At 52.5% G+C, this 16,516-nt stretch overlaps 1 protein-coding gene across 1 annotated transcript in view; it reads right to left on the bottom strand.

Annotated features, from left to right (window-relative positions):
* Positions 1-6,978: 6,978 nt before the first annotated feature.
* The window catches only part of AJAP1 (adherens junctions associated protein 1), a 120,344-nt gene continuing 110,806 nt past the window's right edge, over positions 6,979-16,516 (bottom strand). Inside the window, exon 6 of the mRNA XM_037000136.2 lies at positions 6,979-15,161. The gene's annotated coding sequence lies outside the window, so the exon portion shown is untranslated. The remainder of the gene's footprint in view (positions 15,162-16,516) is intronic.

Below are 16,516 nucleotides of genomic sequence, written 5' to 3'. Positions count from 1 at the left end.
CTTTATCTCTCCCTGAATAAAATATACCTTCCCCTGGTTGTCAATTTCCAAAGCACTGCTCTTTTCTGGGCAAAAAGTGAATTCCAGGGTGTCCGTTCCCTGGGCAAGTAGATGAAAGGGAAGTCCAGCCCCTCCCGGGACTGTCACAAAGATCCGGACTGAATGGGCCCGGACGCTCTGCGAAGGCCTTTGGAGCCGCTGGAGGTTTTTGTGCAGAAAGTATTTTTAGGGTCAGACCTGCAAGGGGCAGTGAGAAGAGGTAAGATGTGGGGGCCCAGGACAAAAGTGGCACAGCGGCCTGGTGAAGGGAAGCAGGGCCTGCTCAGAACGCAGTATGGAGACGCAGGACAGCACAGCCCCGATTCTGAGGAAGAGCCATGGTCCATGGCGGGAAAGGGCCCCCAGGAGGGGCTTGGTGCCACGAGGGGTCCCTGCCTTCCTCGGCACTGGGTGGCCCTTGCTCCGCATGGGTCCCTGTCTTCCTCCACTAGGAACCCCCAATACCCTTCTTCGTTCATTCCTCCCCCCAGCTGGCCGCCCCCACCAGGCGGTGACAGGAGCCCCACTGGGCATTCAGGACAGATGGGGCCCGGCCGCCTGGGGTCCCGCTGGGAGGATGGGCCTGCCTGCTCCTGGCTGGGCTCCCAGGCCTGCTCCCTCCCAGACATGAGACCTCCACCCCACTCAGCCCCACCACCTTCGGGATCTGTGCCATTGCCCAGCGCGACAGCCAGCTTCTGTCCCTTGGCCTGTCCATCCTGCAGGTCCCCTGGGCCTGCATCAGGCAGCCTCTCCCTTGCTGATGCCCTCAGGTCTCCCCCAGGCTACAGGCTCGGGGCTTGCTTCCCCTCAGAGAAACCACGCCCTGGACCAACCTCAGCCCAGACTGGCCGCCCTCAGGTTCCCCAGCCCTGCCACCAAGTGCGACTCCCCTGGATGCCTTCTGGCCAGAGTCCTGCAAGAAGCTGTGCTTTCCCAGGAGACCCAGATGGGTTCCCTAGAAGCCAGAGCCTGAGGGGAGACTTCTGTGCTAATGCTTTATTGGAGGAGGTGAAATTCCAGGGACCCAACCGCTCGGAGAGAGGGGGCCAATCTGTGAGGGGGAAATGATCATCACACCGGCCCTGGGTCTGATGCAAAAGGTTCACAGATGGAACCACCCTCCACCTTTACTGTGCTGCACGGGATGGCAGTGTCTGGGGCCTGCCCCACACCACCAGGGCCCCACGACAGCTCCTGCGGAATCGGAGCCGAGCGAGCCGTCCCCCTCATGGGCGGGAAACTGTATTCAAGTCCACAGGAACTGGCTTAGAGCAAGCCTCCCTCCGCCACTGCTCCCAGGATTCTGTGCTGATGCCACCTGGGCAGGCTTTGAGACCATGGACGACGGGTGAGCATCCCCAGGCCACACACACTTCTGTGTGCCAACAGGACACAGAGCATGAAGGCGAGCTGCCAGAATATGCTGCTCACTTTGGGAGCTGCACCCTCAGGGTGCTGCAGAAGCTCTGCCGCCCCAGTCAGCAAGAGCCCCTGTTGACAGGACCGCAGCTCACCTTTGGCCCCCTTTTGCAGGGGAACATGTGGAAGGTTCGTGTCCCACACTGAGGCAGTCTGGAGGCCAGTGGGACTGCACTGGGGAGGCTGGGGTCTCACACTTCCCTGGCTGGTTCACCTCTGCCCCTCAGGCAGGTGCACCCTCCACTGCCACTGACCCTGGGACACAAGCCTAATGCCCCCTAATGCCCACTGATGCTCAGAGGGGAAGGCCTGGGCCTCCACGTCCCACCCCACCAAGCCCATGCCCAACAGCTTGAGTGGGTTCCAACAAAGGATGGCAGAGACCCCATTGCCTCCCACACTGCCCCTGGGTGCCACATCCTTCCAAGCCCATTTCCTGTGTCATTCATTCTGGAATGAGATGTTCATTTGCTCTTTGGAAATAACATTTGGAACCATTCAAACAAACCTCTTCAGCTCAGATAAATCAGAGGGTGGAATGGGAGCTCAGGGCTGTATTTCATGTAGAGGAGCCCTGCTCTCCGGAAAAGCACCCAGTCCTTCCAACTGAAATACCGCATCCTCCTTAATTTCATTCCACAAGCCCCCTGCCCACTGCCAACTTGCTGTAAGTGGCAATTCAGCACCAAATTGAGCAGCAGCTCCCAATACTTCTCATTATTTTTCTGCATAATGTCATCATTTATGAGGACCTGGGTTGAGGGCAGCTCATACCCAGACCATTATTCACCCACAGCGCCTGAGAGCAAAGCCTGGCAAGGGCCCGGTGTCAGGAGTTAGCTGCTTGCCTCAGTCTTGGAATGACTGCAGGGAGATCTCTTTTCTCGCGGGAAAAGCAAAGCTCAGCTCATCATAACTTCTCATTACTATTTTTCCTCCATAACCCGACATGTCTAACAGATTGGGAGCCCCATGCAACATGGGGAAGATATGAGGGAACTCAAGCCACAGACTGGACTACCTCGATGCACAACTGCAATGGAATAAAGCTGAGGCTTCCTCAAAGCCCGTGGGTGCCCTGCTGACTCAGCTGGTTTTGGGGATGACAAACTCTGCCAAGCTTTCTGGAATTCTTGAGTTGGAGGTGGTCTGTGGTCCTGGGAATGTCTAGCCCATGTTCACAGCTCAGTCAGTGTTAGCATCAAAAACTCATTATCCTGCAATTTTCCAGAAGTTCTTGATTGTGGAGAAGAGCTCCCAAACATCATACTTGGTGACTGTCTCTAAAACTATCAGCAGTTGTCTACACGGGTTCTTCTAAGAAATGCTATCAAGCCAGCGAGAACCCAGGGGCCCACCCCCGCATGTTCAGCACCAAGAACAGCTCTGGTGACACCCTGCATGCATTTGGCAGAGCCAAGGGCCTCAGAGCAGGACAAATGCCGCAGACTTGCTTTTGGGCTGAGGCATGGCTTCCCCACACCACCCATTCCTCCCCGAGCTCTAGCACCTTCAGGCTCACTCCCAGAATCCCTGCAAGCCTGGAACCACAGCCTCAAACCCCTGAGGTTTTGCTCCATCCTTTCAGCTACGTTCAAAGCTGAACAACTGGGAAACAGAGTGCTGTGGAGTGGGAACATGCAGCACAGGGTCCGGGCAGTCCGCAGAAAGGGTCCTTTTCAGGTCTGGATGCTTTCCAGGGGAGAGGGGTGGTAGAAGCACTGGGAAACCTGCTGGTGACGAGGCAACCCGGCCAGAGGCGCGTCTCGTGTGCACCAGCAGCCCTTCCCCCTACCAGTGCAGCAGACCCGAAGGAGTGGACTCCAGGTGCTGAGGGCAGGGTGTGCACGAGACAGACAGCAGGCTAGGAACTCTGCGGAGGAAGGGAAACAGAAAGAGGGATCACAGGTGCACAACGGGGAGGAAGAGACCAGCCTCCGCATCTGCAGCTGCTCCCCGTGCAAGGAAGTACTCAGGGCCCCTCAGGTTTTATGACTGCAGGTAATGGCGGAAGCTTCCTCACCTTTATCTGACAACCTGAATCCAGAACAAAAGCCCTCCTCTGGGGACACTCACCTTAAAGGGAAGCTGCTTCTTGGGAAGCCCAGCTGGGCCTCCAGCTAGAAACCCAGCTGCCTCAGAACTCAAGGCCGTGCCTGTGCCGTTCCGTCTTTTTTGGGACCAGCCTCTGGCTTTGGAGAGGTGGGAGGAGCAAAGGCACCAGAACCTCCTTTCTGGGTTCCTCTTCCGGGTCCCCATCCCCCCGCTCTTTCTTAGAAGGGTAGGCACAGAACAAAGCAAGGCAGAGCGGGTTTGTGGACCACTGCTGGCATCTAAGTCGGACTCCTCAGCTCTGGGTCCGGCTGTGTCCTCCAAAGTCCACCTGCTGAAGTCCTAGCCCCAATACCTCCGAATGAGACCTTGTTTGGAAGTGGGTCACTGCAGCTCTCGTAAGTCATGATGAGGTCACACTGGAGCAGGGTGGGGCCCCGATCCACAATGTCCCATGTCCTTATCAAAAGGGGAAATTTGGACACAGACATGCACACAGGGGCAGTGCCAGGGGAGGCCTGGAGCAATGCTGCCACAGCCCAGAGCTGTCACACCAGGAGCCCCGAGGGAGGCCCGGACCACACCCCTACCCAGGACCTACCCCTGGAGGGAGCACGGCCCTGCCAGCACTTTGCATCGGACGGCAGCCTCCGGAACTGGGCAACAATGAGTCGCTGTTGTTCAAGCCACCTGGTTCGTGGTACTTCGTTTTGGTGCCACAGCAAACCAAGAACCCAGGTTAAAAAGCAAAAACCAAAGAAGCAGGAGAAAAGGAGCCCACGTTTCCCTTCCCAGGAAGCTGCTATCTCCCTGCCAAGTTGCGGTTTGAGGGAAGATGCGGTGGTCGGTCCTGAGAGCCAGCCACGGCAGCCCACACCACGCTGGCCCCACCGTCCAGAGCCGGCCATGGGGTCTCGGATGATCAACACCCCATCTACTCAGAATCACCCCCTACAGAGGAAAGGTAAAGACCAGCTTCCCTGAGGCAGGGCTTCTCGATGTCCGCACTGTTAGCACTGGGGCCGGGCCGGGCTTTGCCCAGAGGAGCCGTCCTGCACCTACTGGGGGTGTAGCTGAGCCCTGGCCTCTGCACTGGATGCCAGTAGCCTTCCCCTCCCAGCTGTCAATGCGAAGTGTCTCCAGGTGGTGCCAAACGTCTCCTTGTGGGCAGGGGAAGAGTAAAACCTCCCCTGGCTCTTCTTTCTAGACCCACAATCTTGCTTCGGGAGTTGATGCCCAGCAGTAAAGTGCAGGAGACACATTTGTTTAAAGGCTCTTGCTAGGAAGCAAAATGAGCACCTCATTACAGCCAGCCTTGTAGACTAGGATTTCCTAACCTCGGTCATGTTTGCCTGGCTTTGCAGCAGGCCCAGTGAGCACCTTGGACTATTAGGCAACAATCAGCTTCCTGTTGTGGGAAGTGTGCGGGGACCCCCAGGTCCCTGCAAACATATTTCCCCACCTTCTTTGTCTTCCCTACAGGTTCTAAAGAGATGCTGTGTAACGTGCCTCACCCTTCCAACACTCAGCCCATCCTTCCGGTGGCTGCAGGGAAGCCCCTCCAGCCTTTGTCCAGCATTAGACGTTTCTGCTGTGTTAGCATATCTGGAAGCCCATCCCGCTCTGCTCTGCCAAGTGCACTCAGCCATATTGGGACTGGACATTTATTTCCTTGGTTTCCGTTCAGAGACAGGAGCTCTATGCAGTAGCAAATGGATACTAGAATCCCAATTTCCCCCTTTCACTGGTGAGCAAATTGAGTTTGTTTTAATGGCATCCAGGCTGTTGATTTGCTTAAATCAGTTAAATGACCAAAGTGGTATTGTTTATTCTGCTTGTTAAAGACAGTTGTGCATGTCATTCATCAATGGGTCTCGGGGCGTTATACCCTGCACTGATGCAGGAGGGGCTTTCCCCGGGGGAGCCCGCGGTCACTCCAGCCATCTGCCCTCACAGCCTCAGGCAAGGAAGCTTCCCGGTGTGCAGGAAAAGGAAATTCAAGGCACCCCCATTCTGAGGCAGAACAGGAGCTCTATGTCCCCGCAGGTCCTACGTGCTGGGTGAGGAGCCATGTAATTTGTCTGCGGATTCAGCAGTGGCCATGGGGTCGGGGGTGGGGACAGAGTGCCACCTGCTCTGCTGAGCTAACTGGGGGAAAGATGCAGATTCATATCTGCAAAGATGCCCGCAGTCATTGGCACAGCTGCTCCTTTGCGTGTGTTTTCTTTCTAAGGGAAGATGGCTGAGACCTCACTTTTCCAGCTCTGCAGGCCTTGGGTTGGGGTCCTGAGGGGCGGTCGACTCTGTGGTGGACAGCGGCTGCCTGCTCCTTCCCTCTTGTCTCTCCAAGGCTGGTCCGTGTTTCCTCATGGCGGCTTGGTCTGTCCTGTCTGTTAAATGTGACAACTGATGCGTGTGATTTTGGTGATATGTCCAAGTAACTCCCAATATGTGAGAACAGATCAGACATGTTGAAAGGTGCTCAGCAGATGCAGAGCCCTAGGTCTGGGCAGCTCGGCTTTACTGAAAAGCTGCCTTGATGGCCCTGCTTCCTCAGACTGTGCCGAGCCAGGGGGCCCAAGGGCAGGGAAGCCTCAGCAGCCGAGGCCAGGGATTCACCGTGAAATCTGCGGCAGGGGGAGCAAGACCCCTGATTACCCCCAGAGGGAAGTTCTGTCTAGCATCCCCTAAAGGCCAAGAGCAGAGTTTTCCAACCTCGGCACTATTAATGTTGGGGCTGCGTAATTCTGTGTCTTGGGGGGCCATTCTGTGCATGCAAAGATGTATAGCAGCACCCCCAGATTCTACCCAACAGTCAAGTAGCACCCCACACGGCCCCCCATCTAGACATTTTCAGATGTTCTCTGGGGCCCAAACACTGCTGGTTAAGAACAGCTGGGCTGGTGCCGGGGCGCTGCCCTCACAGAATCAGCCTTATGTGAGCCTGTCCCCTGCCCTCTGTGACTTCTGGGTGCTCCTGGGTTCCCAGCCTGGGTAATGGAAGGCCTTGGGGATCTCGGGCTGTGGGGCAGGCCCACGGTTAGATGCTTGGGGCCCATCCTTTCCCCAGGAGGCAGTTTCCTCTGCAGACGCAAGCTGGACTCAGACGGACCCTCAGAGCACAGCGAGAACCCCCCGAGCCTGCTCCTGTGGGCACTGTGGTCTCAGGGGGGACCACAGTGGGACCCTCCATCCAGCTGCTCGATGCGCAGACACCCAACCTCAGGACTGACACAGGGGACCCAACTGTTCTCTTCATTGTTGACCTGGGAAGGCCCTGCTTTGTAATGATGATGCTTCAGGGAAGAAATCTTAGAATCTGCGAATACGGCATAGAAACGTGAATGCCCGTCATCATACAGGAGGTCTCAGGCAAAACTGTTTAAAAATAAATGAACAAACATTTTGTTTTTAAAAAGCCCTTTTGAGGTCATGGCTTGAATTCATGGTGATGCTTCTCGCATGTGTTTTTTTATGTTATGTTTTTTTAATAGCAACATAAGAGTACTAAATACACACAGGAAAGTTGATATAAGTGTTCCATTTACAATGTTCTCCAAATACATAGCTCTGAAATACAGAAACAACTTAAAAAAATCTGGAATAAAAGTTCACCTGTATGGAAATCACACCCAGCCCCATCTACCCACCCAAATATATTGTGTCGTTTATTAACATGATTTTGATATGCATTTAAAGAAAAACACAACAGTAAACTGCAATAGTTTAACGCTCCCAAGAAGAATGATATATAAATATGCCTATAAGAACAACTGTGGTATAGATATATATATATATATAACACTTAAAACAGAGAGGCTTTTGTTTTTCTCTTGAAAAATAACCAGTGCTCCATGTAAAAGTATAAATAAACAGTTAACAGTTTATTGTATCAGAAAATAATTTAGGAAAATCAAAATAAACCCAGCTTTACTATACATGAGTCAGCAGGGAAAAATAAAGTTCTGAAACATTCAACTTAAAACCTGTGAAAATAGGCCCCTGGGGCCTTTGCTATGAAGTTTCTGGTCCTGTGGGTCAGGTACATGGCGTGTGAGTTTCGGTTCCATGGGTGAGCTGGACAGGAGAGGGGAGACATGGCCTCCTCTCTTTAAACTGATAAAATTAGACCTGGTGAATTCAAGTGTTTTTCAAATACGCTAGGGAGTGTGAGAATGGGAACGGATCCTGTTTCTCAGACGTGTGACTCTCAGATAGATGCCCAGGGTGAGAAATCTGCCCAATAATCTGGGTGTTTCTGTGTATTCTGTTTATGCCACCCTAACGCCCACATGTGTCCAGTGGCCACACCAATGATGTGAAAACAAAATCCAAACGGTCGGACTTCCTTTTCATAAAACAGACATTGAGCCAGATTCGTGGAGGGCGCTAGCCGCGGGGGATCTCTGCAACTTGCCCTCTCACTAGTTCTGAATTTGATGAGTGGTTTCCACAGGATTCAACAACAAAAGAAGGATCTCAGCTATTTGCCTTCTGTTTGCATATTGGTATTTTCTAAACATTTTGCAGTAAATAAGTATTCCTTCTGGGGAAAAAAAAGGAAAAGAAATTAAAGATATCATAAATGCATGCCTTCTACTTCCTCCAACATCCAGTTTAAGACTTTCCAGGTTTAACTCGTAGTTGAGGAGCCCCTCACTGGATACACACGTGCAAAGGAACTGAAAACTTGAGTTTCAGCCCCATGAATCTCTTGTCAAGCAATCCATCAACCACAAGGAAACTTTATCAACAATGTCATTAAAGCACAGGGGAGGCTCTGCGGTTCTCCTTTTCCTGTGAATGATTTTAGCTGAAGGCTAATGGTGCTCTAGGCCCTAGCACCTGCCACCTTGTGCGGAATGATCCAGACGAGGTTGCCAGAAGAGGGGAAAGAAAATCTCTGTGGCTGTTAAGAAAACAATTATCGGGCGCCCAAAACTGGCCCTGTGTTTCCCCAGATTTCAACACTTCATTCCAAAACTTTGCAAGTTCCCTCCCCCTCCCCTGGGTGGCAAGTGGCTCAGGGGGCAGTGAATGATGTACATGGCTCTGTCTTCCCACTCATCCGTGCCACATGTGAAGGTCTCCAAAACACTGCTGAATCTCAAGCCATTCCTTGCCATCTCGGGCTTGGAACTCGTCTTTAAGGATCGATTTTATGGCCAGTTGACTGAGAACCAACTTTGCTAAGAGACATCCGCCTCTGGCTTTGAGGAAGCCATCCAAATGCAAGTGAAAAGCAAACAAAACAAAACCAAAAAAAGTGTGCATAGGTCACGGCAGTTCGATTCAAGGAGAGTGTGGCCAAATGCCAGCTCTGTAATTCCCTCGACTTTTCAAACCCAGTTTCCCAGTTCAAGGCCCTATCCTGGGAGAACGGTTGTGCAGAAGTCACATCACACTTAAGAGCATCTTAGAGACCCTCCTCTCCAGAATGTTCCTGTACATTCATGTTTACTTGCTGTAACCGAAGAAAACTACACTCATGTTGCTTTGTAGACCTTAAGTCACATGACTTGATATTAGAAATCCACATGCATGAGAGGAGATAATATGGAGTGCAGTGCACAGCCCCAAATACTTTGGAGGCAGAGGGGACATTCTGTCTGGTGGCAGTAGCTGTCACACAGAACCTTGTCAGGAACAAGGTGATCGATCAGCCTGCCCCTATGCCCTTATGTGGACGATAACAGCCTGAGACTTCAGCAAAGCCCTCGTCTCCTAGGCCAGTCAGTCCTCACAGGGTGGGAATTGGGTTTGGGGTGTCCCAGTGGCTCTCTGCTGTCCCTTCTGGCCTGGCTGAGGAGTGGGACAGATGGATGATCTCTTGGGAAATGGAGCAGTGGTCCAGGAGGGGGTAGGGGTGCGCACCCTGTGGTGTCTACCACAATGATCTGAAACACGTCCATGGGGGTCCTCAAAGGGCTTCAGTGGCTGCAAGTCTCCATGGCACATGTTGGTACGGGACAGCAGAATGCTCTCGCTTTTCCATGGCCAAAGTCTTCCCTGATTCTCTAGTAGCAGCAGCTTGCCAGATTCAGCAAGACTGACATTAACCGACAGTTCGCCAACCCAAAGCTATAAACAGCATCGCTAAATTGTCTTATTGGAGAATTTCAGAAATCTGACAACAGCTAGCCCGTGTGATCAGCTGAGTTTATGGTCACATAAGAATGAGGCTTTTAGGCAGTGGTTATTTGGTGTTGCAAATATTTGGGTGCTTAATGCACAAAACCCCAGGTCTCCAGATAAGTCTATTTTAAGAGTGATCACTTAGGACAAAGCTAATTAACTTTCATGAAGGAGAATTTCCTACCGTCCGGTCCCATCTGCATTTATTCCTGCCACACATTATTCAGCAGATGTTTCACTGGGAGATTCAAGATATTGGCAACAGTTAATGCAGCCCCAGGGGGTGTCCTAGCAAATTTCTTGGTTTATTATAGCATCCCATTTAATTTATACTATCTGTGGTATTTGTGTTCTGATTCCAACCTACATGGAAGAGATACCCGTAGCCATTTGAACACCTACTGATCTTTCCCCGCTCCTCACCAGCTGTTTAAACTACTTCCACCTTAAGTGCTTACAATCCCATGTCCCAGGAGGGCCAGGTCGGTCCAGTTTATGCCATGCCTCTCTGGCCGAGACGGTTCCATATACGACTTAGATTTACGGATTCATTCAAAACAACTCTCCGGATTCCATGCTCAGTGACTCGGGGAGCATCTAGCGGGGAATCCATCAAGTGGGAAATGCACTGGAGCCCCAACACAGACACAGGTTATGACCATGTTGACTATTTTCTTCAGGTACCTTTGCTATTGGCCGTGAGGTGTGCATTTACGAGTGGCACGTGCAGGCTTGCGTGATATCTGGGGATCCATGGAGAGAAAACTCTCGCCCCCAGCCCACTGCTGTCCGTGCACTACTGCCCTGCAGGGCTGTGACCTCACAGCATCCTGCCTCTTGCTTCTATGTTTCTGGTGTCACTTCATGCACAACTTTCTCATCAGTGGCAGCCTGCATGTTTAACTCCCTCACACCAAAGTGCAGTGGGATCGAGGAGGAAGTGCAAGCACATCAGAGCCCGGCTGTCTGTTCTGGGGGGATCCCTCCTCTGATAAAATGCAAATGCTTCCACTGGCCCTTTGGCATAAAGGGAGATGATGCGGAGCCACTGTCCCCAGCCGGGATGGCCTGCCCACACAGTGATGGATTTAAACTCCAGAGATCAGAGACAGCTTCCTTGCTGGCTGAGATCTCTCTGGAATCACCCCGATATCAAAAGCAGCTCAGACTTCCCTTGTGTTTGGAGGCTGGGGGGATCTAAGGGATAACGAATCTTTGCCTGCACCTCTCTTTACTCCCTCCTTACAGTCAAACGCAAACCCTATGAAAGGCAAAACTGTGCAGGCTCCACATTTTTTGGAAGAAAGGGCTGGGAGCATATTTCAAAATGTCAGTCATTTAAGACCTGGCTGGAAATCCCGTGAATAATCCTGCACATAACTAACCCACAAACCGTGGTTCAGGGTGGGGGAGGAAGGACACGTTTGTCTGCAGAGCTGGGAGCACATCTATGGAGATAAGTCAGGAAGAAAAATCGAAGACTCTCAGATGGTGAGAGTTCGGCTCATTTATGTGGGCTGTGCTATTTACACTGGAAAACAAACCATCAAAAAAACAGTATGGCATAGCAAATTGACGAACGGTACGAAAATAACCATTCCAAAATTACATGAATCATGGCATGTTTGGGAATAACTGCTTACTTCAAAGCAGATGTCGTTTAAGAAGTGCCTCGCTATGTGTGAGCAGCGTGGAGGGTGAACTTTTGAAAAGGCAGCTGCCTTCTCTTCCCAGGAGGGAGGGTGCTCACTGGGCACCACAGGACCCTGCAGGCTGCAGCTCTAGTCCTTGAATTCCTTTGTCCTCCTTGAGACCTGCTGACCTAATGGTGACCTGACAATGGGGTAGGTGCATGAGAACGGGTTCATGCAGAGAGGGACTGATCAGGCCAGAGGGTGGCCCTCCTGCTGGCCCTGCCTCTCCGCTTCCCCTGAGCTGCCACTCCTTGTCCGGTGGCGGAGGGGGTCGGTGGAAAACAAGGCGGAACAGCGTGTAATGACGGGGGCATCTTGTTCTCAGCGCTGCTTGGCATTTTCTTCCGGGAGCTCTCAGTACGCCTTAAACCCAGACCCACCCTCAGGAAGCAAGTGGGGATCTCACATTAGGAGAGGATGGCAGCGGCGGAAAGACAAAGAGACCCTGATGGCTCCTGCCTCTCTCCCGTACTGGCCGCTTCTCAGAGCTGATGGGAACCCCAAGAGGAGGGGACTGGGTCCACCCTGCTCCTCCCTGTATGAGGTTCACAAGCTCTGGTTGACTAAGCAGAGGGAGGGGTGGCCAGCTCATCACCATGAGCCACCGCGCTCTCAGGAGCGGCGTTTTCCTAAAGAATGCGCATGGTGAGACAAGAGCGGCCTGGGAATCTCGACAGAACTCAAGGCCCAGCACCTTCTCCAACTGTGACTGGTGGACGACTCTGGGGAGGAGGCGGCCATAGCCCAGCCGAGTGTCCGCACTCACTATGCTGAGACCTCCCTGATGAGTGGGTGACAATGTCAAAATAGGGACAAAGAAGAGGTGTGTACAGATGCCTTTTTGAAATGAAAGCCGCCAGGAAGTCCAGCCTGACCGTGAAAGGGCTGCCGGTGCCAGTCCTGAACCTGAGCTTGGTTCCTTGTCTCATCCGAGAGACTGGGGTTGGCCAGCTTCCTGAGCCCCTGACGGTGCTGGGCCAACTGGGAGAGGCAGCAAAAGAGAGGGGATCTCTCCATGGGCAACTGCCAATAGGCCAAGCAAGGTGGGGGGTCAGGGCTCTGAAGAGTTCATTTTCTAACACAACACATGGTGGTGGACATCCATGCACTATATTCCCAAAGCCCATCTGGTTCTGGAAGGTTCTGTCTGATGATGTTGAAATGTGGCTGAGAAAGAGCCCCTTATTTGTGCAAACAGTGCTCAGAGACCGCAAGATCCCTGGAGCATTTACTGAATTCCTGGTGGTCAAGTTCAGACAGTTAGTGGGACTTACTGGTAAACCCAGGTCTCTGAGTTTAAAATGCTTTACTCAGGACTAGGTGAATATCTGGGAGCAGAACCCAGAACAAAAACTACACCCAAACTCAGGATTGGGAAGGAGCAGAAGCCTTGGGAGGAGGCATCCCCTCCTATGTGGCCTCTGCTTCCCACGCAAGAAGGATGCTAATTTTGAACACAAGGAACCATCCACCGTGCCCCAGGGGTCCCTACATTTCCGCACTGTGCATGAGCCAGCTGGGGCTGGGAAGGAAGACTCGGTAGGCACACGGCCTGGTGCTGTCAGGGATGCCGCTGACATCTGAGCCCCATGGAAAAGGATGGGGAAGCTTTCCTGGCCATGCCTGGAGTGTCTTCCCCTAGCACTCAGGACTTGTAAAAGAAAGTAATTGCACCCTTTATTTCAACCAAATAAATGACACCAAGTGGATGAAGATGAGATGTGATAATCCTGGAAATGGACTCGACTGCACAGCAGGGTTCCCCAAAGCCCAGCCAGTTGCTTGGAAGCTTCAAGGGTCTGTGGGCAGGCAACGGGTAGGTGTGCCGCTCCAGCGGGGCCCAGGTTGGTGGCATTCCAGATTCACTGAAAGGATGAGATGGAGGTAGCCACAGATGCAGGGGCCTCACCAATCCACATGCTTTCTGGTGGACAAAAAAGCTGAAGCAAATGTAAAGACCGGGCACTGGGGGTTGAGATGCAACCATGGTGGGATGCTGCGAACAGACTCCAAAATCCAGAAAGCCAAGAGGTTCACTGAGCCACCCAGAAGGTCACCCCAGGGCTGCAGAGGATGGTCTGGCCCAGCCTTTTAACCTGGTCTACATGCATTTCACTAGATTGCTTCAGGCACCCAACTGGCGAAATCCAAGCTGCACAGACCATTCACAGGAGACAGGCCACGCATGCCCACCTGGGACCCCCTAAGGAGGAAATGTCCTCTGGTGGGGTAGAGGCTCAGAGGGACCCTCACATGCCCTACAGAGGCCCCTACTGATGAACAAAAGGGCACCAGGATGCCCTTATAATGTGGGGAGCGCAGAGCTGCCCACCCAGGACATGGCAGTATTTTAAATGATATGTGGTTAGGATTCTCTGCAATAAGACTCCAGTCTAGGCACACTATTTCCACTGGGAATCTCCAAAGTAGGATTCTTGATGGTAAAACACAAATGTTGGCCAACAAGAGCTGACAAGAGAGTGACTTTGCCACCAAGCTGCAAAGTTATGCTGGGGTTCAAGAACCAGCAGGCCACCCCTGCCCACCGGTGGGTGGGGAACACAGCTTGGCTGGGTTCCACACACGTGGAATCATTTCTCCTTTTCAAACACACTGGGGTCCTCGTATATTTCTGAGTTCTGCTCTGACATACGCACACGCATTATAAGGATATATTCCTTTAATTTTTGGAACTGGAAAATTTCTTTAATTCAGTCTATGCTTGTCTAACACAAAGATGCCCGAGAATCCACCTACATCCCCCATATGACACTCAGGCCCGTTTGTAAGCAGCCGGCTACGCAAAGGTGCGCATGGCTGCTAGGTAGCTTCTTCAAATAATTACATGAAAAAAAGATCGTATTTATGAGTGTATATATATATCTATGTATACATATGTATGTATATAAAGCCATGGCATTCTTAATTCTGCCCCAAGATAGTGTATCACACATCTGGTGCCACTCACTAAATACCCAGCAAATGCAAGATGTGCCCCTTAAGGATCTCTTTGCGTAGGTCCAGGCCGTCCCCAGGGAAGATGGCAATGGTACAGGGTCACCAGATAGAATATGCTCACTCGTGGAACTGTGTTTCCAATATATGCATATGTGTTTGTGTGTGCACATGACGTGTGTGTGTGTGTGTGTGTGTGTGAGTTGCCAAAGTAGAAAACATCAGTTTATTCTGTTCGTACTAATAAGCATGTTAAATAAATCAGATTTTGTAACCGATAACACATTTCTTTTAAAAAGGAACATTGAAGATCATCAAAAATTGCTACAGTACAAAATAAGTGTGTGTGTGTGTCTGTGTGTATTTATATATATATATATATATGTATGTATATATATATATGTATATTAACCAGAAATAGTGACTCTGTCGGAAGAGACTCCCACCCCTGTTTTCTGTAGGGTTTCTACACGTGGTCCGCTTGGCTTCGGCTTTGTCCCCACGTCTTCCGGGTCAGTACATGGCACATAATGGTATTATTGGCACAGATTCAGAATCGTAGTACAAATCCCAGGCTCCGGGTGCATCCTTCTGTCCTTTCTGCTTGGCCTCCGTCCCTGTCTGCCTCCAGGTCCTCCTGGTCTGTCCTCTTTCCGTTCTCCAAAGAGAACACTGGGAGAAGGCAGCCCCCCGTAGGCGTGAGCATTTTTATAAAAATATATTTGGCCTATAGCGTCCTGGTCGTTGAGGTCCCCACCAGCAAACAGAAGTGGCAGGTGTGGGGACCCTCCCCCTTAGATAGTCTAGTTTTAGGTTTTGTGTGTTTTTGTAATTTTATTTTTTTACAGGTTCACCAACGGAATCCTGTGTGGAAAGAAAACAAAAAGAGATTAAACGGCAGCCAGCAAGGCAGCCTCTCTGAGCCTCTGTGGCCAGGCCCGGCTGCCAGGCTGCCCAGCTGCCCGGCCAGCAGCCACCGGTGTCCTCAGAACACGGAGAGCGTCTACCAGACCTGGTCACTGGGGGTGCGACCCCCCTGGGAGTCCCCGGGACGTGAAGTGGGCCAGGGCCTCGTGCCAATGGTAGCCAATGGAGGCGTAGTCTCTGCTAACCCAAGGAGGCTGGGCACCCCATGCATTAACTCAGGGACCATCCCCTCAGCCTGCAGGTGGCTGAAGGCTGCCCCCCTTTCCAGCTCCTCCCTGCCAAGGGCAAAAGCTGCCCACCCCCTCCAGAATGGCCAGGGCCACGGAGCAGCCCATTTCAACCCACTGCTCAGCTGCAGCTCAGAGACCGGCGCTTGGGGGCCATGAATGGACTGTATCAGGAGAAGCCCTGACAGGCGATCTTGGTGGAGGGAGAAGCTGAATCCACATGTGCACAGGCCGGACCAGCTGCAAAGAACGGGCAGCCCCAACGCAGCCTGGGTGTGCACCTTGGAATGTGGGGACCCCAGCGTTGGCATCAGCCGAGTCAAAGAGCTCCAGCCGTCAGGAGCATGGTCAGGGGAGCAGGGGTGCGCCGCAGCTCGGCCTGGAGCCCCTTTGGCTCAGAGATGGAGCTTTGGGTGGAGCTTTGTTCCCTTCTGCTCTCACCCAGGCTCCCAGCAGCACTCCCAAACCATGGGAAAATAAGGCCCTCGAATGGCGTCCAGAGGAATGCTACTGTGCCCTCCTGATATGGGGGAGATGAGTTACAGAGGGCACAGGGGTGGGTGATTCCACAGTGCAGTGGGGGGAGGTGCTCGGCGGGAGCTGGGGCATTTCCACGGCCATTCCCAGGACCAGCGGCCAGGCCGGCCGCTCCTGCATCGGCGGAGTGATTCGGAAATACAGGTTCCTGGGCCCAGAAACGGGTCCTCTGAGCTGGGCCTGTGGCCAGGGTTCCACAAGCTCCCAGATGACAGGCCAGCCTGTTTTTCTCAGCTGCCTATAGTGTGGGGTTCTTCTGAATCAAATAAGCCCACTGGGTGATGGTCTCTGGGGTGAGGGTGGGAGAGTCCTGGGTGGGGGACACACTGCAGGCTGCAGGACAGCAACCTGCTCACACTGTCCTTGTCACCTTCACCAAGAGCCTTAGCGCATCACGTCCACCCCACCTGGCCAGGAGAGGGCGCTCGTTCCCTCTTTTGATCCCCCGTAGTCTGGACGCAGGATGCAAGTCCTTTGCCTTCCTTCTCCCTCCAAATGACACCTCCAGGAGCCCTACGGGGAACGCCC

The sequence above is a fragment of the Manis javanica genome, chromosome 4, assembly GCF_040802235.1.
Source record: "Manis javanica isolate MJ-LG chromosome 4, MJ_LKY, whole genome shotgun sequence".
Taxonomy (NCBI): domain Eukaryota; kingdom Metazoa; phylum Chordata; class Mammalia; order Pholidota; family Manidae; genus Manis; species Manis javanica.
This window is presented reverse-complemented; position numbering and strand designations above follow the sequence as displayed.